This window comes from Rhinolophus sinicus, linkage group LG11 (assembly GCF_036562045.2).
Source record: "Rhinolophus sinicus isolate RSC01 linkage group LG11, ASM3656204v1, whole genome shotgun sequence".
Taxonomy (NCBI): domain Eukaryota; kingdom Metazoa; phylum Chordata; class Mammalia; order Chiroptera; family Rhinolophidae; genus Rhinolophus; species Rhinolophus sinicus.
In genome coordinates this window covers 26,341,667-26,366,627 of record NC_133760.1, presented here as the reverse complement: position 1 = coordinate 26,366,627, position 24,961 = coordinate 26,341,667, and the positions used below count along the sequence as shown (strand labels likewise).

Sequence of the window (24,961 nt, the reverse complement as noted above, 5' to 3'; positions counted from 1 at the left end):
TGTGGGTAAATGCCACGTTGCAGGGAGTGGAACAGCCTCTCCAGTGAGCTTCTGAGTTGACTTTGGATGGCAAGTGGTCAGATGCCTCTGAAGGGCAGAGATCTGGCCTTCTGGGGTCTTCTACTCTGAGAGGGAGTCTTCTGCTAGGCAGGAACGTGGGGCAGTGTCTCCGTGTGGGGAAAGGGGAGTATCTTTGAGCACCTACCATTTACTCATACTCACTCCCCAGTGGCCACACACACACACACACACACACACACACAAACGTTGTTTAGGATGTAGCAGGCAAGCCCTTCCTCTGAGGAGGAACTCCAGTGCAGTGCTTGAGATGTTCCATTCCTAAATTGCATGCATCTGACTTCTAATTCTGCCTGTTTCAGTTCTAGTGATGGGACTGGAATCAAATCCCTAAATCTCATTTTCCTCATCTGCAAAATAAGTTTGTAATACTCCCCTCCTCAGATTGTTCTGATATTCCAAGGATTAAACAACATGCAGATTAGATACCCGGTGCATGTCACATGCTCCATAAATAGTAGGAATGACAGTTGTGGTCTGAGGGAGAGGAGGATTATGCGTTTAATGGGGAGCTTTTGGAAGCTGTGCGCTTTCTCAGGGGCATCCACAGTTACAACCTCCTTGTATCCCCACCTTGCCAGTGAGGTATCTGGCTTGTGCACGTGGTGAGATTTGCCCAGAACCACACAGTGTATAAATGGCAGAATGTTTGATCATTCTAGAGCCAGAGTGGCCTCGCTGAAGGTGGGCTTGGCTGTTCTTTTACGGAGGGAAAGAACAATCAATACTTCTGCACGAACACTGCTGGAGAGAATCCTGATGTGAGCACAAAGTTTCTGGGAACAAGAAATTGGCAAAGCTCACTGTCAACAATCAGAAGGCGTCACCAGGAGAAAAGTACTTGGAGGAAGCATTGTTTTAATATCTTCTTTGAAACAGAGCTGATTTCCCTAGACAAACACAGAGCGAAATGCATGTAATTATCTATGCATACAATCCTGCCACCTTCTATATATGTAGACGGTGCATTTTTTTTAAGTCAAGAAAAAAGACACAGACACCATTACTCACATGGTAGCCAGTGGAAAAATCTCTCTCCCCTTTGCTTCTCTCTTACAGTCATCAGTACACTGTGTTATGATGAATTTGGGGAGTAGGTCAACAAATGTAGCTGTGAAAAAATCTGGCGAAAGAAATGTTTCCTGTTTCCTGGTGCTCGTGAGTGTGAAAATAGAATCAATTGCTTCTTGACTCTTTGCTCCGGCATATAGGAACATGAACTCACAGGGCAGACAGCCATCCGCGTCGCTCCCCACTGCACCCCCACATACCTCCTGGACAACCAGCTCTTCTTCACAAGGCCCGTCTAGGTTCTGTATCTCCAAAGAGGGGAAAGTAGGTCTTGCCATCTGTTTGCCTAGGCTCTTGTGGGACTGTGGGGGTGAGTGTGTTTTGGGGGTAGAGGGGATCAGGCATGTGCCGGCCAGATGGCAGCGTCCTAGAGCTCACGTGACCATGTCTGCCCGCTGCAGAGGACATGCGTTATTCACACGTGTTGAACTCGTTGTTTCCTTCCAACACCCCCTCTAGAGGCCTACAGTGGTAAATACCCTTCTTCCAAAGCCACAGAAGCCCCAAGACACATTTTCAGCTACCTTTGGAACTGTCCGGCAGGAAAAAGTCAACTTTTGTACATTCTGAAAATACAACCTGTTGGAATATTCAGTCCTGGGTTCCTCAGAAAAGCGAATGGGAATGAGAGTGGCTGGTCTGCGCCTTTTCACATGAGAGACTGGGGGTGCCAGGCCCAGCGAGGTCAGAGAGAAAGGACCTGTGTGAAGCCACCCTGGAGATGCAGGACAATGGCCAGAAACCCCAGAATTTACCCACAGGCCTCAATGAGGCAAAGGATAAAAGTAAGTAGGTTATAAAACAAATTCTACAGTACAATTTCGTTAAAACGATAAACTACATATGTTATATTCATATATTTTGAATAAAACACCAAAAGGAAATATATGAAAATGCAAAATTCTGAGCTTTTCTTTCTTCCCCGACTTCAAGGAATACAGGTGATTTTATTTATTTATTTATTTACTTACTTATTTGTGTTTGTGATACAGACCCATTTTCCCCCCAAATTTTCTACATTCAGCACATACTATGGTGATAATGAGAAAAAAGCTACTGTTCGAAAAACATCTACACTAGCCTCTGAGTTGGAGCCAAGCGAGTCCAATAAAAACAGAGTCATTCTCCAAGCGCCCCTGTGCCCCACGGATGGCTCCTCTGTAACCACGAGAATGGAGCTTTAGAACATGCACATCACCAAAAGCTTCATCATTAGGACACAACAGTTTTCAGGACGTGGATGTGACTGCCTTTGTCCAGAGCAGACCAAGAAGCAGAGGCAGCTTCCTCTTACCTAGTTCCTCACCTAGGTAAGGAGGGCGGTAGCCTTTGACCATCTCCATCCTCACCTGGAGGTTCGGGGGACAGTAAGCTACACACCAAGGTCTATAGCAAAGGAATGGGACTTGGAGAAATTGTCCTGCTCACACTCCATCGGGTCTGACCCAGAACAAGAGCCACACTGAGGACGAAGCAAATAAAGGTCTGGTCTCAGTTTGGCAGCCATTTAGCTGGCACCTTCGGGCAGGTTCTGTGGTCTCACCTGGCCTCGGATTCCTCATCTGTTTAGGGGTCTTCCCTTTTGTCCCCACGTAAGCATTGCTGAAATTTTGCAGAACACTCTGATTTCTTCTCAGAACAGGAACTGGAAAAAAAAATTACAACTGTGAATCAGAACCACAAACAAACCATCTTGGCTCGGTAAACATGGAATGGAAATAAATGGTTTGCATTTATTTTTCCTTAAAATCCAAAAAAAACCCCCAAACACCCCACTCTTCCACACCCCAGATAAATTGTACAATAATTGTATAATTACTTTGATGTTTCCAAGGACATCCAGAATGTCAGAACCTTCTATACCTCTGTGGTCCGGTATGGTAGTCACTGACCGCATGTGGCTATTGAAATATGGCTATTCTGAACTGAGATGACCTGGAATGTAAAATACACCCCACATTTCAAAGATACAGTATGAAAAAAGGTAACATATGTCATTCATAGTTTGCATTGATTACATATTGAATTTATATTGGACATAATGCTTTAAATATATTATTAAAAACATTTCCACCTGTAATTTCTCTTTTAGCGTGCCTTACTAGAAAATTTAAAATGACTTATGTGGCTAGCATTATACTTCTCGTAGACACTGCTGATCTAGAAGGTTTTCTGTCTGGGGATAGGCTGTTTGTTCTTCCATCGCCAGCTGGCGTGACAAGAGAACTATGTGAAGTGCATTGTACACAGGGACGGTGTAAAGATTAATTGTCTTCTACCACCTTAACCCTAATTGGGTTATGTTGGCTGTAATCTGAGCTACTTTTCCCCCTTCTTTGCTGCCTTTCCCCCTTCTGCCTCTTCTTCCTCTTTTTCCTTTTTTCTAAAATCATCTATGCCAAAGTGGCCTGCCATGGCTGAGCTCTAATAAGAGTGAGATAATTAGCTACTGTTATACTTCACTCATCATTAGCAACTGATTTACTGGGAAAGCTTTACTCCAGGAAAAATCATTACCTGCCAGTGCGATGTGACTTGTAGTCAGGTTTTGCCTGCCCAGAATACTTCCAATGTGCTTTAACTAACAGTGCCCTGGTTTTTCTTTGCAAAACCGATCAATGCCTTTGGTTGTATCAGTCACGGGGCCCTAGACTCTTCCCCTCCCCACTGGACATTCAGGACAGTCCAACTCCCTTTCCCAGAACTCGAGTCTCAAGAGGCGTGAGACACCATGGGAATGGAGGTGTATGTAAGCCATTTGGATATCGGTCTCCAAAGGAGACTGACCCGTCGCTCCTGCTACTGGATTCTTAAAGCTGCCTTCATATTGTGCCTGATTGATTTCCAATTCTTTCAATCTGATGAGCTACCCAGTAATCTTGAAATAACTTCCTTTTGCATTTGAGCTACCTAGAGTCATTTTTCATTCTTTGCAGCCACAACTCTCTGTGTTATTGTTCTGATTTTGCAAAACAGCGAAATGCAATAAAAGATATTTAAGGACGTTTATCCCTAGCTGCAGTGGACCTGGTCGTGGGTTAGCGCAATTCAACACAGAGCTGAGTCCCTCACCTGCTTGCCAGGGGGCTGAGCTCTGAGAACTGGGAGTTAAGTGGAAAGGGGTGGCCTGGTTTTCCCCAACCTTTCAGTACAGTGAGTTCTCTCTCACTCAAGCTGTCCCTTATGAAATGGAGGTTTTTTGTTATTGTTTCATAATGCACATATTTATTACGTTATATATATTCCATAATATAGTTTATAATTATGTTTATGCCACATATGGAAGGCGTTACCAATTATTATAGAGTTGGTTGGATCATGGATCATGTTGTACACGAAACAGAGAGAGATGCTGGGACAGCAGGTGACACCAGAAATGGCTAGCCCTGGAGTGGATAAACCCATCCATGATTTTATTAGGAAATAATCATATAACCTTATCTTGTATTTTACATTATTTTAGGTGTTTGGTTGATAGTCACGAGTGAGTGCAGTTCCTTTGAGAAGTTGTGTATCTTGGATGCAGAGCCAGAGAATAATAAAGTTATGTAGTTGCCGAATATTTCTTTAGAAGAATGGGATCTAGTCATGAGAAGTTTAGAAACTTGGGACTCCGGGGTAGTGGTAACCTATATAATGAGCAAGTTTCTTCCAATTTAGCTTACCTTAGGGGAAACATGGCAGGATGAACCTAGAGGTAAAGTTTGTTCAGATCTACCTGTGAGGAAGGACAGCCAATAAGTCACAGGATGCCTGAAGGGGACAGTTTCCCTAGCTCCTGAAACTTCAGGCAGCAGGACCTGGGAAAATATGCTACGGCTGTGGTATCTGTGCCCAAAAGAGGACAATGGCTTCCTAACATCAGACAACTTCAGCTTGATGGATGGGAACTGGAGTTAAGTTTTAAAAAGTGGTACCTAACATACCACTTGTTGGTTTAGTGTACCTAACTACCCTTGATGAGGGAGAGCGAGAGAGAAGAAGGAGGAAGGGAGAGAGAGACTGAATGAAAAACAGATGTCACAGAAAAGTTTATGTATAATCATGGAGGAGAATAGGAAATGCAAAAATATATAAAAGTTTGAATTAAAGAGGAGGATAAATGATCTTTATCAGTGATAAGCTCTCTGCTGCTGAAACTTTTATTTATTTTTGGATGATAAAGAAATAGTTCATGAAACAACAAAATAAAGATGATGCTGTGCCCCATGGTACTCTTCCACATTTATTCCAATTCTGTGAATCTGATCAAATTGAAATTTGAAATCTGTTTCTAAAGGAAGCACTGAGCACCACTCTGAAACATCAACAAGTGTACAACATCTATAGCTCTGCAGCTAGACATGCCATTTAGAATCATTCTGCAAAAAAATCCCAAAAGCCAAATGAATCCAGCTCTAAACATCTTTCAGTCTGATTGGAAAATAACCCATAGAATGCCTGTTGACATGGAGGAACATGGAAGCCCTGTGGTTACAAGGAGGGAAAACAGAGATTGTCCTACAGTGGAGGCCAGCAGAGGTAGCATATATTCTGAAAAATTTCTAAGCCAAATAACCTCTACCCTTTATGCTTCGTGGCTAGTAAAAGGTGACTATCTGGATCCCCGTCCCGGCTCTCCAAGTGCTGGCCTTGTCACCTCAGACAGGATGTTGAGCTTCTCTAACAATCAGTTTCACCAACTATTACAAATGGGCACAGTTATATTTGCTTCATAGGACTGTCGTAAGGATGGAGCAAGGTTAATGTGTATACATGAGCTAGCTTAGTCCCTGGCATGATTGGTGCTTAATGAATATTAGATTTTTTTTCTCTCTTAATTTGAGAATATCTAACACTTCTGTTTGAAAAGAGCCCTGATTTTAACTGCAAACATGATCGCAGCCAACTTGTGGGTTGAGATGAGAGCTCCGATGAGAACGCCGATCAGACTTCTCGTCACGTCCTCATCAGCCTTGCAAAGCCGGCAGCCAGTGAGATGTGGAATTTTAATTTTCTGAGATGCAGAAGTGGGGAGTTGTTTTTACCTCCCAGGATTGTGTGAGTAGGAAATAAACGCTGTAAAACACCAGACACTGTAACGCGTTGACACCATGTACGTGTATGGGGGTATCCTGTTGAAGAGATTGTTGCCAGCCACTGAGTCATAAGGATATTCTCCTAAATTATACTCCAGACTCATTCTTGTTTTATCGCTCATCTTTAGATCTACAATCTACCATTGATTTTTGAGTATGATATGAGAAAGGGAATTTATAATAACTATGGATCATGTGATACACCCAACTCATTCTCCAGTAGCTTCTTCTTGACCCATGGCATACTCGCATGACCTTGACCCTACAGAATTACCAGGGTTACACTGCACTCTGTTTTCCTTCCTTTGTGGCTCCTGTCTGAAATCCTTTCCCACTCTTAAAACCAGTCTCCTATATGCGCAGACACATCCAGCTAGGGATAGTGGTTGCCCATCTGTCTTCTTGAAGCCTCTATACTTCAAAAAGGATGGTCTTGGAGAATCTCTACAAGGCTGGAGAGTACGTGGAAAATCACAGGGGGAAGAACCACAGCACACCCCACTGCTCTTCCTAATCTTCTGTTTATATATGCTTGGCAGGGAAGGAGACAGCTCGGAGACTTCTGTGAGGATCTGCGATTTGATTATAGTTGTCCCGACTGCGTATGATGCCTATTTTTCCTCAGCTTTGGGTCTCATTTATCAATTCTTAGGCAACCAGATAATACCTACAGATCAACCTCCCATCACACTGGGGTGGACATGTAGGGGACGAAGGGCAATACAAAGAGGGAGCTAGGGTCCAAACACATATGGTGGCCATTTGACAACTTTACCAGAAGCTTTATCTGCTCACAAGCTTAGAGAAATAAGGAGCGAGAGCTCCCCATGCAGTACAGAGCCCCTGGTACCCAGGAGGCCATCAGTGATTCAGACTGTGACATTCAGAGTGCAAATCTTACAAGAGGCTCTCCGTCATCCCCAAAAATGGAAAAGAAAATTCTCACAGCTGAGCAGCTGACGATAATGTTCATTAAAAACAACTAAAGCACTCTCTGTGTTATCAAAGAGCCGTATGGCACCTGGAAAAATAGCATTCTGATATTTTTGGGGGGGAAAAATAAAAGAAAAGTTAAAAGGAAAAAGAAAAATAATTTTTCTATCTCAAAAGACACAGATTTCCCAATTCTGAGAATGTGAATTACATACAACTTATAAAGTCCTTTGAAATTAACAGGTTATATTAGCACAGCTGATACCTCCTTATCTAAAAGTGAGCAATGACAGCCCCATTACGATGGAAAAAACAAAACAAAAAAAACTTCTAACACATGCTGTGGCCTGAGACAGAGGAAAATTAACGTCTTTGCATAATATTGTTCCAGAATGAGCCCATCGCTTTTTTTCCTGGGGAACTTGGATTTGGGGTCAACAAGTCAGATTTCTTGTGTTGCTGAATCCATAACGTGGGGACCTCAGAGCTGTGGGTGGCCAGGATATTTGCTAAGAGAAGGAAACATTCAGGGATAAGCAATACAAATAGTGGAGATGTACAGAGATAAATATGGACGGGCATAGGAGGTGGACAAAATAAGAGATAGGCTATTTCTTGTTTCCGATTTCATTCCTTCTGAAGTCCAGCTGCCTTCCATTCCATGTGTCATGAGGCGCCCCTTAATTGATTTTATAGCCACCTTCTTAATGAGCTGCCCGCAGTTGGGTTCTCTTACTTCCTACCAAGAATCCTGAGTGCTGAATGTTTTAGGAAATGGGCCAGTAAGTAGAGAGGCTATTTCTAGGCACAAAACTGTGACACAAGACGCCGTGTCACTGACAACCCTCCCTGTGTCCCAGGGGTGCTGACATGTCACACAGAGTTCTTGAGCATCGAGTGATAAACTAGAGAAGTACTTCAGATTGGCTGTGTTTTGCCCTCGGAAGTGGTGGAGGACAGACGAGCTGACATGTCGAAGCCGCTGGGATGTGATTTAATGACTCCATCACACTAAGGAAGGCCATGGAACCTGGAGCCTGCAGGACAGTCCTGCTTTGAAATATTCTGCTGCCATCGGCTTAGATATTGTCACAATGCTCCCTTAAGAATTTATGCTCGCCCTTACTCACGGGAGCACAGCTAAAACTGTTTCCCAGAGTCACGCTTTCCAGTGGTCCAGGGATGAGAGGATTTTAATACATGTATCAAAGGGACAATTACTTTTCATCTGAATTTGTAAAGCCCTAATGATGTTAACATCAAGACCATATTGTTAATTCTGTGCAGTATAAGTACAAATTTTTAAAGTTGCTCACATTTTTCTACTCATATGAACTTGAGCAAAATGCTTAAACTCTCTGGACCTCTATATATTTATATTATTGTGACTAGTAAATAAATTTGCCAATATAAAGTACTTAGTATAGTACCTGGCACATAGTAAGTGCTGAACAAATAACAAGCTCTTACTATAACTAGAAGTACCTGGCTGCCTCCGCTGTCTTCATTTCAGAGGCAGGTGAACTCTCCCTTATCCAAAAATATTTTAGATGCCACTCTAACCATTAGAGATGCATCCCTTTGGATTGTCAAATAATCTCTACTGTCAGGCAGAAAATTCTAGTAGGACATGCAAAATACTGCCTCGTGGTCATTCCAGCCTTTCATAAAATACAGGTTTCAAAGTAGATTCCTTCCTCCTAATAAGCTTTAATGAAGAGAAGGGTGAGATTAGCCGTCTGACTCCTGAGAGAGGTACAGATTTGGAGGATTGACATGGAGTGAGCTGATACTACAATGATCCCTAATTTTCTGTACTCACCAGGCAGATGAGCTCGTCCCATCAGAGACACCCAAGAGCGCCAGAATTTTAGAACAGGTGCCTCCGATCCGATCGGGTACGTGGATTTTTTCTGCCATCTAGTGGTGTCTTTATTGAGGACAGCAGTCTTTATGTGAGCAAAGGAAGCCTGGTACCTCTCTGGATGCGTGCGTAGGAACCTCCCTGGCTTCTGTGAATCCGACTGTTTTAGGGACCTCAGAGAACTGGAGTCATGGTTTCATAGGTGGATGTGTATTTCCAGACTCATCAAATTCTATACATTAAATATGTGCAGGTTTTGTGTATCAATTATACTTTAATAAAGCTGTTGTTTTAAAAACAAAACAAAACAAACAACAACAACAACAATTCACTGGCTCCCAGCGTACACTTTATGGGGGCTGCCCCTGAGGTCCTAAATGAGGCCGGAAGAAAAGCAAAGTCTTGGATCTGCAGGGAGGAGCAAGCCCCCGGACTTGGCTATTTGAAGGCCAGTAGCTTGGCCACTGATTGTCTGGGTGGCCTCACGCCTGTCACTTCTCTGTCCCAACCTATTTTTCTCCTCTATCAGATGAGTCACACTGGCTGGCCCCGGCTCGCTCTAATATTCTGGTATTCTAGTGGCCTTCAAATTGTAAATCTCTGTTTAAAGAAACATATCTATACTCCCTTTATCAATAAAACTACATTGAGAAATGATAACATTTAGACAATTAGCTAATTACTATTCCTGAGGACAACACAGTGCTAAGGCGGGTGAGTATGACATTTCTGACATCATCTTCTTGGGAAAGCTCTTCCTTCTTAATTGCTTCGTAAAGACCATATGAATCATGGATGCATTTACTCTGAGGTCCATAAGTTAAATGCAAAGAGCAGTGAGCAAGTGGCTTGTTTCTAATATTCAGATATTGCTTGACGAATGCCCGAAAGGCTTCACTCACACCAGTAATGCACAGTTATGTATTCATTGGTTGCATTTATTTAACCTAGAATTTTCCATTTGCCATGACACAGCACTGGCTTACTCCCTCCCAAAAAGGACTACTGTATATTCTTTAACTTTTTTCCTGCTTCTAAAATCTCTCCTTTCCCTCCATCATTATTCTATCTAATCAGTAAGATAGAGGAATCTGAAAATAATTGACTACCTAAACATCCCACTGGCTTCCCATGGCCGCCATCATCCTGTCCAAACCTGCCTCATGCCATCAAAACACCCCTTGACTGGGCCCTATCAGTCGCATTTGTTTACTGCTTCCTCAGCGTCTCCATCCCCCACCAGCTGCAGCACCCTGAATTTTGTTTGGAAAAATTACTCCCTTCTGTGGCGTGAGTAGTCTCGACCTCACTTCCAAGGTCAGAGTGAATCTTTACTGCCTTAGGCCACTCTAAATGACCCTTCTCCTGGCCACAATGATTGGTTCAGGGGTGGACACATGATCCAAGCGGAGACAATGAGATTTCGATGGAGACTCCTAAGAATTAGACCCCCCTCCAGTCCCTTCTGGATGTAGCCAGAGAAACTGCTGGAGTTATCTTGGAGTCACAGGGGAGAGACTTCTAGAAATTGGAGTGAGCACCAAGGAAGAAGAGCAAGAAATGGGATAGAAACTGAAACCAGGTCACACCAATAACCCTGAGTCAAGCCTCCCTTGGGGCCAGTCATTACCTTTCTCTTCTATCAGCCAGTAAAGTTCATTTGTTTGAGTCAGTTTGAATTGGGTTTTCTGTCTTTTGAAATAATGGTAACAATGATAAGCATAATTCATAAAGGCCCCACGAAAACTTTCCGTACACTTTGCATTATTTCTCATAGACTCTCATCTTCTGATGTCACCAGACTGAAGGAGAACATTCAGGCAGAAGGGACGGTGCGGGTGAAGGCCCAGCCATGCTCATCGGGTTTTGGGGGTGCTGACTAGGTCATTAATCATTGGACCTGGGCATGGGGGCGAAGGCAGAGGCAAGAGTGGCCCCACAGGGGACAGACGTGAGGCACTTCGGGACTGCCTGCTACCGCCGTGAACTAGGAGAATAAACGAGCTTGGGGGAAGGAGACAAAGTTCAGTGTAGAACAATTTGAATTTGAGGAGAATTATCATAGTAAGCTGCACAAGTTGATGACTCACCTACCATCCCCAGGAATGTAGGTCCGTAACGGCAGGGACCCTCTGTTCATCTTCCTCAGTCTATCCCCCAGAAGACCCCAAGGACTGACTGTTCAATTACTATTCAGTGAATGAAGAAATAAATCAATGAAAGCTAGATTATCCAAAAATAATTAGAGCACCGTGTCTTCGATGGGCCTAATGATGGAGTTCAGCAGAAGTTCTGCAATGCCTGCTGGTAGGAACGGCAGACTGTCTTGTCGGTTGGAGAGGTAGCGCGGAAACTGTCTCCTACAGATGTAAGTGGAGGAAGGGGAGTGGTGGTCTAGGCTGGGGAGGCGGCTTGAGCAAAGTTGCTCCTGCCCCCATGTCTGACTGGGGAGTAGCGCTGTATTCTGCAGAATTATATCACTGTTCCAAATAATTGGAGAGAGAGCTAGAGTGAAGCAACCAACGAGGGATCCCACCTCACCGGACAACTGATGACCCATCCCAGTGGCCAGAGCAAAGGATACCAGGAAGGGGCTGTGCTTGCAGAAATAGGTCACAGAAGATTTAACAAAAAAAGGGGGCTTGTAACTGCAAGTTTCTCTGTCCTTCAGCTGAGTCCAGAGACTATCTGGTGTGTCTCTATTGAAATCCCAGGAATAGGAAATGAGGCAGCTGGTACTGATGTTTTGTGTTTCTTTTTTCTGATTACATGCAAGATGGAGAGAAAGAAGAGGGTACTTGGAGCCATTCTGATAAACAAAATCCAGAAGCTAATTGCCTTGTTTTGCTGTCTTTACCTCTAAAGGAATTTTCTGGAGGAAAAGTTACACAGAAAATTTCTATTTAAAATGAAGAAGAATCTAACTCCCATAATTGTTTCCAATTTAAGGGGAAAAAATCTTCAAAAGGAAAGCATTATTTCTAAGCTTAGTTGTTTCATATGCATTTTAAAAAGAAAATATGGCACAACTTAAAGCAGTTTTCTGTCAGCTAGTGGGGATTTGCATGAGAATGATCAAAAGGGGCCCTTTTCTCTCTCTTTTATCAGTCTCCTCTTAAAAGACTCTCTGGGTGTAGTCAGTTACTCCTCTATCATAGCTATTGACACTCACAGGCAATATAACTCTCATGGCTGGTTTTATGACTTTCTTAGCCGTACACAAGGAAGTACTTTGAAACATTAGAAAATCCATTCAAATCTTATTTCACTGGCAGCAGGTGACTTGGAAATGATTTTGTGCCCTTTTTTGTTTTCTTATTCTTTGAGGAGTGATGCTGCTGACTGGCTTCATTACGACCACAGAGAAAGAGATCTGGGATTCGGAGACCTGTGAAAACACAGGAACTCAACATCATCATGATCCAATTGACACCTTCTGAGCTTTCGGTGCCCAGGTTAGATTTACCCAGAGGAATAATGAGGTGATTGTGGCCTTGCATTCTGAAAATTTGCATGTGTTTTTGCATTTTAATATGGATACTATACAGGAGAACAGAGGTGGTGTGGAATAGTGGAGGAAGCATAGAACTGGATCCCAGGAAATCTGAGATGCAAATTTTAGTTTGACTTGACTAAATAATTTAACCTTTGTAAGCTTCTGTTTACTCTCTCTCTAAAATAGGATAGTTATATACATTCCAAAGGAGTGCTGAGGATTAAGTAAGATGATATACCTCAAACATCTTCTATACAGGATACACAGTATTGGTTCAATGAATTGGTGGGGGAGGGGTGCTGCTGGTAGTGGTGTTATTATGGATCTTTCAATACTCATTCAAATTATCTATGATGATTGCAAATGGTTATAGTTGGAAGGATTAATATCATACATAAGTAATATGAAATTGACATTTTTCAATATTTTTATTTGATTAAAGCTAATACACTCATTTGCAAAGATGTAAATGATACAATTGTATAAGGTGGGAAATTAAAGTCCCTTATAATTTTGTACTTTCCTGCTCTGAGATATGGTGATTATGTTTTCAAATTTGTTTCTGTATACATATAAAAATAGTGCTAGAAAATTCTAATGCATTTTTCACTCAATAGTAGGACTTGTTCTTGATGTGATGGTGGACCATTTGATCTCTAGTGCCTTATCTTTGGGGTGGAGCCTATTGGCAACTTTAGATTTTTTCTGATCCAGTTTCTAAATCAATAGCAAGTTAGACTTTCAGATTACTCCAACAGAGGGGCTTTGAGTTGTCTATTATCAAATAATGTCTAAAAACATTAATATGTCTTGTTTTGCTTCTCTAGTAATGACTTTTGTTGAAGGATAATTTCAAAAAGTTAAAAATATGACTCATATAAATATATAATAAGGACATTTGTATTTAATTCAGTTTATTAATAAACAAAGGAAACACTCAGATGACATACCCAGTTCAAAGTGGAATTCAAGGAACAGAAATGTAAACAGTTGTTCAAAGGAATGCTGAAATGAATTTGTTAATCAATACAAAACTGCTTAATGCTCTTCAGGTTCCAAAAACCTTTGGAGTTTAGAGTTCTAATCAGACAGAAATCTAAAACTCAGTATATAAAATCATAGTATCGATGATCCCATCAAATAATAAAGAACAAAGTTAAACACAGATTCATTCTCTTAGATTATAAAATAATCCTTGGATGAGACCTTTTAACACTCACCTAGTATGACTTTGAAAGGACATGTTGTCCGCTTTTGTTTTATTTCTAAGTTTTAGATGTTAATTATTCTGAATACTTATTTAAGCTTGGTTGTTATGGTCCTGGTGTCCCTGTTATCTATCTTTTGATCCACAAAATCTTTTCACTGCCTGTGTCTTTGATTTCCTTTTCATGTCTTTCAGAATATAAAAAAGAAACTTTTATAAAGAAACAAGATCTAACTTTTTTTTTTCACTTGCTCTTTTTATCTCATAGATACATGAAACAGCAGTGGGGATACTGGTTCCTTATTACCAAACAGGTCAATTTTATCTCCCATTCTAGAGCAAATTCCACTAAATTTTAGTGACTATTAAAACTCCTGGCCTATTACTATGTTTTTGTGTATTTCTGTAAATTTCAAGTTTTAGAATAAATCCCTCTCATGCTCTGTCTCACCCCCAGGACTGCATAAGGTGTCTCTTCTGTGTCCTAACGCGCTTGTTACATTATTATGATACACTTCCTACCTATCACCACCCACACACCCTTCTATTAACTTGGATTCCTTAAGGGCAAAGACTGTCTTTGTCCCATTTCCTCAGGGCCTGGCTTTTATTAGATGCTGGATAAGTCACTTGAATCAACAAATGATATATGGACACTATTCTTATGGTCAACAAAGCAAATGTAAAAAACCAAAATTAAAAATAAATGCAAAATATTCTTTCTCATCTCTCTCATAGTTTTATTTTAGTCACTCTACCAAACTTTGTCACTCAAACTTCGTAAGACTCTCCATGTTTTAACATACGAAGTTCAGACAATTAAGTTCGCGAACTTAATTGTCCAATTTTCATATTAACTGGTACTCTTACCTTTACTCAAATGCATTACTCTTCTGTAGGTAAAACATAGCAAAATGGTCAAAATCTGAGTTTCCTAATTCAAAGTTGAACTTAGCTTTTCAAAACCAGCTTTACTTAATGTTAACAGAGATTTGGTTTTGCTCTAAGGGATTTTTCGCCTCTCACAGCTAAAAAACCATTGTGCACACCATTCTAATGTATTGGAAAAGAACTGAATCAAACACAGTTCCTTAACATAAAGCAATTTTATGGTGAAATTAAGACAAGTTCTCGATACACAAACTCGTGGGTAAAACATTATATGCTACAGTGACAAGTGCCCAACTAGCGTGACACACGTCCCTATCCATCTTTTCTCCAAGATACATGGTCGACGGGGACCAGCCATTATGGGCCATGGTTAGACAATACCTGTGATGCCTGTGAGATGATCAAAGACCAAGGACTATTAGGTGAGTCAGGAGTAATACTTAAAACACGGGGCAGTCTCACATTGCCATAATGAGAACTGAAAGATACTAGAGAATTGAAGAAGCAAAACGCTAGCCTTCCCCTATTATTCTTAATATCTCTGGTGGTCAACATAGTGAGTGCTCAGTAAATGCCTGTTCATGCTACTGCTGTCTCCCCATCTTTCAGGTGGGGATGGGACAAGGCCATACACACTGACCAAGCGCCAAGAAGGAGCACTGTTTCTAGGAGAGCTGGGGAGATAGGAAGTGGGGTTTCCTTCCTTTCCATAGGAATTGTTCAGTGCCGCGGTAGTAAAGAGTGAATCACCAGCACTGTGGAACTGGAGAAGTCTGATTTTTCAGCATTCGACAGTTTCCATGGTATACTTTTGTCGTCCCATCACCAATTTCAAGCTACTACCAGGACTTTGCTGAATTATTTTATGTTATATTATATGAATTCTATACATTAGATATTTCAGCTTCCCCCTTCAGTACCTTATAAATAAACAGAAATTACTGACTATCTAGAAGACATGAATAATACTCTCATGACCTACATGACCTACTGGAGAATGGAAGATCATTCCACCAAACAACAGCAGAATACTAATGCTTTATACTTGAAAATGAGACATTCTCCAATACAGATGATATGATGTGACATTAAGTTGATTTTAATTATTTAAAAGGATTGAAATTAGACAGACTGTGTTCTCCGACCACAGATGATTACATTTATAACAAGTTATTTGGAAATTTCCAGATATTTAGGAATTGAACAGCAAGCATACTTTCAAAATAACCTATTGGCCAAAGAAAAAATCACAGAAGGAATTAGAATATATTTTAAGTTGAATAAAAATTAAACCAAAACATTTCTAAATCTATGTGATAGAACTAGAAGAGTGCTTAGAGTATAATTTATAGCTTAACATGGCTTATTTTAGAAAAAGAAGAAAAGTCTAATATCAATAACTCCAGTTTCTACCTTAAGATGTTGGAAAATAAGTACATATTACATTAAAACTCAAGAGAAGAAAGAAAATAAATATGAGTGAAAATCAATAGAAAAATAAAGAATATCAGTTAAGCTAAAAGGTTGTTTCTTGAAAAGGGCAACCAAATTGACAACCCAGTAGGTATAATAATCAAGGAAAAAGGAGAAAATGTGCAGATGACCATTGTCTGGAATAATAAAAGAACCTTACTACATATATCTTATATACATAAAAGTAGAAAAAGAAAGTATTATAAAGAACTTTATGCTAATAAATTTGAAAGCTTAGATGAATTACACAAATTCCTTGAAAGTTAAAAATTTCTAAACTATCTGCAAGAATAGAAAATTTCAAAAGTTCTATAACAATTAAATTGACTTTGTATGCTGAATTTTTTTTTTATAATCTAAATAAACTTTACTTCACTGGTTAGTTCCAACACTAAGGAAAAAAATAATACATTCATTAACAAACTCTTGAAGAAAATAGAAAAGAAATAAATCTTTTAAAAAATTATTTTATCAGTGAAAAATTATTGACACTAAAATTACAAATAAAATGCAAAAAAAAAAAAAATACCTTCTTATATTAACATTCCTCATGAACATACACACAAACTTCACAAGAAAATGTTTGCAAATCAGATCTAGCAATGCATGACTGATTGGCATTTTGACACCAAAAGCAAAGTTGGTTTATTTTCAGGAAAACCAAATAATATAATTTACTACACATTAACCAAATAGATGGTTAAAGAAAGCCTATTTAATTATATAAGTAGGTGTAGAAAGAAACATCTGGCAAAATTCAACAATCATTCTTGATAAGAGACCATTGTTAACATATTAAATAATATATAATAACACTACAACTAACATCATACTTAACTGTGAAAGACTGAATGATTTCCCTTTAGATCAGCAACAGGGTAAAGATTTCTGGTCTTTCCCTTTATTCTTCTTTGTAATAAAAGTTCTAGTCAATATACGCATATAAAGCAATTTAAAGGAATAAAAGTCATAATGATTGGAAAAAAAATAAGAAAAACTCTTTATTCACAGATGACATAATCTTGTATGTAAAATTTCTTAAGAAATCTAAAGAAAAGCTACAATGACAGATAAGTAAAGTTTAGCTAGGCTGCGGAGACAAGAACTATGTGCAAAATTCACTTGTATATATTAACGACAGGAACAATTACAAATTGAAATTAGAAATTGATACTACAGTAGCATAAAAATAAGAAATAGTTAAGAACAAATTTAACAAAATATGTGCAAGATTCATAACCCTGTAAATACCAAACATTGCAGAGAGAAATTTAAAATGGTATAATACATGGAGAGATACAAAATGTTCATGGATTAGAAGACTCAATTATTGGTGTCAGTTTTCCTTAAAATCATCTCTAGATTCAAATCATCCCAGTCAAAATCCCCGTAGGCATTTTTGTAGATATTGCTAAGTAGTATCTTAAATGCACGTACAATGGACTTTGCATACAATGGAAATAGCCAAGATAGCTTTGAAAAAAAGCACATTTGAAAGACTACCAAATTTAAAATAGATCTACAGTAACAAAATATGGTATTAGCATGAGACCAGATATACAGACAATGGAAGAAAACAGTCAGAAACAAATCCAAATACGGAAGGTGAGTTGATTTTCAACCAAGAGGCTAGGGTAATAAAATGAAAATGGATTTTTTTCAAGAAAGTATGCCAGAACAATTGATGTTATATGGAAAATAATTAACTTTGATTCTGTTCCCAGACCATACACAAAAATTAACTTGAAATGGATCATAGACTAAATGTAAAGGTTGATGCTTACAATTTCTAGAGGAAAACAAAACCTTTTTGCAACATTGGCATAGGTAAAGAATTCTAATACTGGACAAAATAAAAAAACATGAAGGGTTTTAAAAATAGCTTTTACTTAACTAAAAGAAAATATTTATTTTATTCAAAAGACACTGTGAGGAAAAACACAAATCAGACTAAGAGAAAATAGGGAATATTTCATGCAGTAAAGTTGAAAAATAAAACAATTATTTCTTTCTTGAAATACAGCAATGTGGCTCCATTTGCCTGGAGATGGTATAAATAGCCTCATAAAGAGTAAAAGAGGTGGAGTGTAACTGGCAGAGCTCTGGTTTTCTGTGTCCCTGGATAAGAAGTGTGTGTGTGTGTGTGTGTGTGTGTGTGTGTGTGTGTGTGTGCCTGTCTCTATGGTAGTCAAAACAATGCCCCCCCCAAAAAAAAAAAAAGACAACGACATCCTTTTCCTTGGAACCTGTAAATGTTCACTGACAAGGCAGAATCAATGTTGCAGGTGGAATTAAGTTTGCTAATCAGCTGACTTAAAATTAAAGAGATTATCCTGGTTTATCAGAGTGGAGCCAGTGTAATCACAAAGATCCTTTAAATGTGGAAAAAGAAGGCAGAAGAGTCAGTCATATAGTGTGATGTTAAGACTCAACTAGCCCTATCTGGCTTTGAAGGTAGAAAGGGGCCACGAGACAAAAAAAAAAAAAAAGAAAAGAAAAACAGAAAGAAAAAGAAAAAAAAGGGAGCAACCCCTAGCAGTTGGAAAAAGCAAAAAATGCAAAGGAAAAAAATTCTTCTCTAGAAGAATATTAAAGCATCTAGAACATATTTAGTTATGTTTTAAAGTCTCTGTACTGTGGTATTGATGAAGGAATGGTCACATAGACTAATTGAAGAGAATAGAAAATTATGATACAGTTGCCAAATGCATATGGAAATTTAGTATATGATAAAGGTGACATCTTAAGTATAGAAAAAGGTATCTTTGTAATAGAGGTATTGGGTTAATTGGATATAATAAGAACAAAGAAAAATTATGTCCATGAATCACACTGATACTAGGAGAAATTCCAAATGGCTTAGAGATCTAAATATAAAAAAATGAAATTATGCAAATAATGGACAAAATCATGGGTAAAATCCTCTAACCTGTGTTAGCAAGGGAAACCTTTGCTAACTATGACTAAAACTCCAGAAGCAGTAAACCAAAACATTGTTAAACTGGTTATTTTAAATAACTTTCTAAACGCAAGAAGAGTAAAATATTATATGAGTGAAGTATTTGCAATCATACCATGAAGAGTTAATATGGTTTCTTAAAATAGAGGAAAGGTCAATCAACTCTATAGAAAAAAATAGGACAAGATAGAGACAAGTCACACACACAAAAAATTACAAATGGTCCTTAAACCAATCCTATTTATAGAAATCCCTTCTAAAGACACATTTTCAAATATAAGAAAAGATGTATTCACATGCCTAGACATTGAAACACATATTTGTAAGGGCAAACAACAGAAAACTATGGAAAGGACCAACAATTTGAGACTTGTTGGATAATCCATGGCACAACAACATGGAGTATTATTACACAACTGTACAAAGAATAAGGAATATATACTACTGTAGTGTCATCTTACGGTATGCCATAAAATAAAAATGGCAAGATAACAAAAGCTATGTATAGTGTGGCTGAAGTTTTACCTAAGAGAGGGAATGAATGTGCTTATGTCTATGCTTGGAGATGTTTCAATTAAAAGAGCAATGAGAAGATAAACCATAAGATAATAAATGGAAGCCTGTGGGGTAGGGCAGAGAATAGAGGTTGGGGGCAGGAATAGAAGTTGGGTAACTGAATAAATCTTGTTTGGTAAATTTGGGGTTGGAGGTGATTTTCTTTTCTCAAAATCCTAATCAAATTTAAATGGTATAAAAGCCCTACATATATTTTTAAAAACTAAAACAAAGGAGTCTATTAGTTTTCTTAGGGCTGCCATAACAAAGTACCTCAGACTGGGTGGCTTGAACAACAAAAATGTATTTCCCCTGCAGTCCTGGAGGCGGGAAGGCTGAGATCAGAGTGGCCTCAGGGTTGTCTTCTTCTTAGTGTCGCCTTAGTTTCTAGGTGGCCATCTTCTCCTTGTATCTTCACCCCGGCTTGCCTCTCTGTGTCTGTGTCCTAATCTTCTTATATGGATACTAGTCACATTAGATTAGGGACCTCCCTAATGACCTCTTTACTATAATTCCCTCTTTAGAAAGACCCTATCTTTCAATAGTCACATTCTGAGGGATTGGGGGTTAGGACTTCAACCTGTGAATTTTAGGGAGGCACAGTTGAACCCATAATACTGTCCAGGAATGTGTGGAGTTAGTAGCTCTTTGAATAATGATACAGAGAAGAATTCCAAGTAACAACTGCACCCAATAGTGAGACCAAACCTGCCTGGTTGATACGCCTGAAGGATGAAAAGAAAATGCAGATGAGAGAAAAACAATTCCATGTGACTGATACGCCCAGTAATCAGATTATATCTCCCTGGAGACGCCCCAGGGTGAAAAGGCAATTCGGACAACCGTCTTTCGTGGTGCTGCGTGCTCTGTAGAAGCTGTAGAAGCTCAGACTGACAGAGGTAAGGCATTTTAGACATGGGACACAAACTGCTTGCATGCGGTCCCCAAGATCCTGGGGGCTGGACTGTCTTTGTAGACAGTCCTCCAAAGCTGCTCAGTTTCTGTCTCTAGGTAGATGAGGGAACTGGGCATGAAATAATTCATGATTTAATGCATGCCCTGTGTCCCCCAGGGTCCACCATGGAGCCCTCATTCCTGCTGTCCTTTTCTTTGCTCCTGGCTCTGTCAACACCTTGCAGAGCTTGTGAATGTAAACTTCAGCACCCTCAGACATATTACTGCACGTCAGACTTTGGTAAGTCTAGGGAGACACCAGAGAAGTCTCCACCAAGAAGATCTCACCATGGAGAAATGGAGGGGGTAGGGGTGGGAGAGGGTTGTTCTGTTGATCTGAACAATGTCTCCAGGAGACTTAGGGTGGAGAATCTTAAATCAATGAACCTATGGGCTCCTGACTTGTTTCTTCCTCCTCCCAGTCATACTAGTGGATCTATTAGGACCAGGAAACAACACCCTGCTAAAACGAGCTTTCAGAGTCAACGTCATTAAGGTAAACCCGATACCTCCCTTCTTAATCCCCTTCCTTCAAAATAAACAATACTCCAATCTGTTCAGGCTGAGGTACTTGGATGGCTTCTGGAGCCCGGCAACTCCTATGAAAACTTAAGGTCCTAGCCTCGCTTTCCCTCCCATCACAGATACTCAAGCCTCCCAAGAATATGCCAAGAATTAATAGTATCTACACCCCTCTCTCATGGGAGAAGTGTGGTTATGAGATGAGGACCAGATTTCAATCACAGTTACTTATTGCAGGTGAGCACCCCTGTCCACATCCATCCTCTTAACCTCACCGCCTCCCCCTGAACAGACCACTCCTGCAACTCTAGCACCACCAAGGACCAAAGGCCCCTTTTCCATGATCTGACAGATAACGTCCTAGGAAAGTGCTGGGCCATCATTCATGGCTGACTGTCCCAGCCTGAGGGTTTTCAGACTCTCTCCGGCTGACTACCTCAGGGCCACAGCATGTCCTTTCCGGGAGACATCCATGCATGCTGCGCTGACTCTCAGGCCATACTCTCTGATCACTGCAGGCTATCAGAGGGCAGGAAGACTGAACTTCACAAGATGCCATCTGGTATATTTCTGGCACGCTATGACCAGAGAGCAGAAAATAGGTTTCGAGGGAGCATATAGCAGAGGATGCAACTGTCAAGTGAGTAGCCTCCTAAGTATGTTTCTTTCTGTCACTCAGGCACTGGGCCTTGTCCCACTTCCTTGTTTCTAGATCTTCTTCCCTGTCATCTCCCTCTCTGGATGACCCTGGCTCCCCCATCTTCTTCCTGGTCTCTGGCTTCATCCCCTTGTTTCCTTCCCGCTCCCTGCCCCCTCTCACTGTTCCTTTTAGCCTCTACCTGTATTCAGACCCACCTCCCCCAACCCCACCCTGTCACCCTTGTATTTTTAGATTGGGATCTGTGAACAAGAGGTGGGAAGGGAATGGCAACAAGTCCTGTATCTCCCTCCACCTCTAGATTCCACCCTGCCTCCTCTGCTGGCGCACTTGCCCTGAACCTGATTTCACAGAGTGTGCGTGGCAACAAAGAAACTGTGAATATTATCTATGGAGAGAATACCACTCCTCACATGCCATGTGTGTCCCCTCTACATCTGGTCGCTGTGAATGGATCCAGGGCCAGAGATACCGTAACTACCAAACCCAAGCTCCAACGGCTTTTTCAATGACTACTCTTACTGCTTTGCATTAGGTTCTAATACTCTTGTTTCTTGATCTGGCTGATGCTAACAGAATTGAATTAGTTTTGTACACATTTATTGAGTAGTACACTTAAGTTTTGTTTATTTTCTGCAAGTAGTGTCTGCATCAGTAAAATTTACAAAAATAAATCCCAAGCTGACAAACCCGACTCTGGTGACAATGGTGACAAATTTCCAATATCTTCACAATTCTTCAATCTTCTTTTATTTCCATTCATCCAGCAACAGCATGCCTGACCCTAATCCTTCTCATTCCAAAGTTACTGACATTTCGTCATCCTACCAAAAGCAAGAGCCCAGACAAAGGGACAAATTCAGAGACTGGGGTCAGACTCCACCCAACACGCCCTAAACCCTCCCCAGATGATTTGCAGAACCAAAAATCACTTGTTCCCACAGAATCAAGACTCCTTTGCAAATACAAAAATCATTTCTTGTAATAGTAAAGTCCTGAGAATAAAATAGAAAACTTTTCAATCTTTAAAAGAACACAACGGGGAATATTTTTAGGACATCAAATCACAAAAGGTACAAAATATGAAGGAAAAAAATTGATAAATTTGATTACTACTTTAAATTTGACTACATACTTCCAAAAATAAAGTACCATAAATGCTATAAAAATATGAGATGCAGATATAGATCGAAAGTGCAGAGGATTTACAGATTTATGGTAAAAATGAGGTCTGGGCAATGAATGTTTTGGGGAAGTGATTGAAGTTTTCCTTTGAACGTAATTTATCCACTTCAATTTTTTTCAGAGCCCCTTCAAAAACAGTCTCTTCTCTCTTTATTTTATTAATTTTGAAATAATTTTGGATTTACCAAAAGAGGTGCCAAGATGGTACAGAAAATTCTTGTATAGATGCTCCCTGACTTACAATGGTTCTTCTTATGATTTTTTGACTTTATGATGGTGTGAAAGAGATAGGCATTTAGTAGAAACCGTACTTAGAATTTTGAGTTTTGATCTTTTCCCGGGTAGCACTATGCGATATGATATTCTCTGATGATGCTGGGCTGAGGCAGAGAGCAACATCTCCAGATTGTGTTGAGCACACAATCACCAGAGTTAAACAACCGATGCTATACGGTGTACTCATTGGGTAAGATGACTTTGCCCAACTCCAGGCTAATGTCAGTGTTCCGGCATCAACCTGTTTAAGGCTGGCTAGGCTAAGCTATGAGGTTCAGTAGGTTAGGTGTATTAAATGTATTTTCGACTTAATGATCTTTTCGATTTACAATGGGTTTATCAGGACGTAACCCCATCGTAAGTCAAGGGGCATCTGTGTCCCCTTTACCTAATCAGCCCTAATGATAACATCTTATGTAATGATGGTATGTTTGTGAAAACTAAGAAATTAAAATGAGTACAATACTATTAACTAAATGACACTCTGTTCAGATTTCTACAGGTCTTCCTTTTTTCTGTGCCAGAACCCAATCCAGGACACTGAAAAGTTAGTCATGCTGTCTCCTCAGTCTTCTCTGCTCTGCGACAATTTCTTAGTTTAACTTTGTTTTCGACCACCAGACAATTTTTAAGAGTCCTGGAAGGTGTTCCGTACACTGTCCCTCAATGTGGGTTTGTCTGGTGTATTTTCATGATTAGACTGGGACTATTGATTTTGGGGACAAATACCACAAAGAGGAAGTACTTCTGTCTTTGCACCATATCACAACATAGCACTGACATCATATTACTGGTGATGTTAACATTCTTTACTTATTGCCAGGTTTCTCCACTGAAAAGCCACTGTTTTTCTTTTTCTATACTCTATTGGCAATGCCCCCATTTTTTAAAATTGCCCAATGGAATTTAGAAACCTCTATCTGGGCTCTGGGTTATTTGTTGCTACTGGGGTATCACTGCTTCTAGGCCCTCTCAATAGAGCTAGGAAACATATGTATGTACACTAATTCATGTATATATACACATAGTTATAACTTTCTCTATTGCTCTCAATATATATTAAGATTAATAAGAGTTCATACTACCTTCAATTATGGAGTAATGAAGGGTTCATTCTAGCCCTCAATCCTTGATTATTTGTACCTTTTTTCTCTGGCAATAAGAAATCTGACTCCCATGTTATATAATTTATTTACTTATTTGTTCAACCCTAATATACATGTAAAATAGTTCCAGAATTGTCAACATATACCTCTTGGAAAATAAATTTACCAACTAGTGTAGTAGCAGGCTTATGTAGTTCTTACATAAATCCACTTATTCAAACTCAAATGCACATGGTCCCTACCATTGGGCCCCAAAGGTTCCCAAGAACACCTGGGTCCATTCTGGGAGAGGTAGCCCTGTAGGGGAGATGGTCCTCCTGGCATAGACACAGAAATCCAAGTGGATTAACATACAATGTCAGGAATAAAGGCGATACCTGGTATTTACATATTTACAGTCTCCACCTAATTTATCCAGACCCCCAATTTCAACCTTACCATAAGCAGGTGAACTTCCCATCTAAAACTCTCAGAATAAGATAGACCAAAGAATCAAGAATCCGAGAAAACAGAATTGTGGTTAATGGGCATAAAGGAGGCTACAAAATCCATGCACCAATTGTCTGTGATCTCACCCTATGTGGAGGTCAACCATCAACCTTGGAACCAGAGAGTGATTCTAGAAAGAGAACACCTATGGGACAGATGGCATGCC

General features: G+C 39.9%; 1 long non-coding RNA gene across 1 annotated transcript; it reads right to left on the bottom strand.

The window, feature by feature from the left end:
* Positions 1-2,095: 2,095 nt before the first annotated feature.
* LOC141567684 (uncharacterized) lies at positions 2,096-3,079 on the bottom strand. Its single transcript, XR_012490506.1, has 2 exons — positions 2,969-3,079; positions 2,096-2,794 (listed from the first exon to the last, which is right to left on the bottom strand). It is a non-coding gene; the product is annotated as an uncharacterized LOC141567684 (long non-coding RNA).
* Between the last annotated feature and the right edge of the window lie 21,882 nt (positions 3,080-24,961).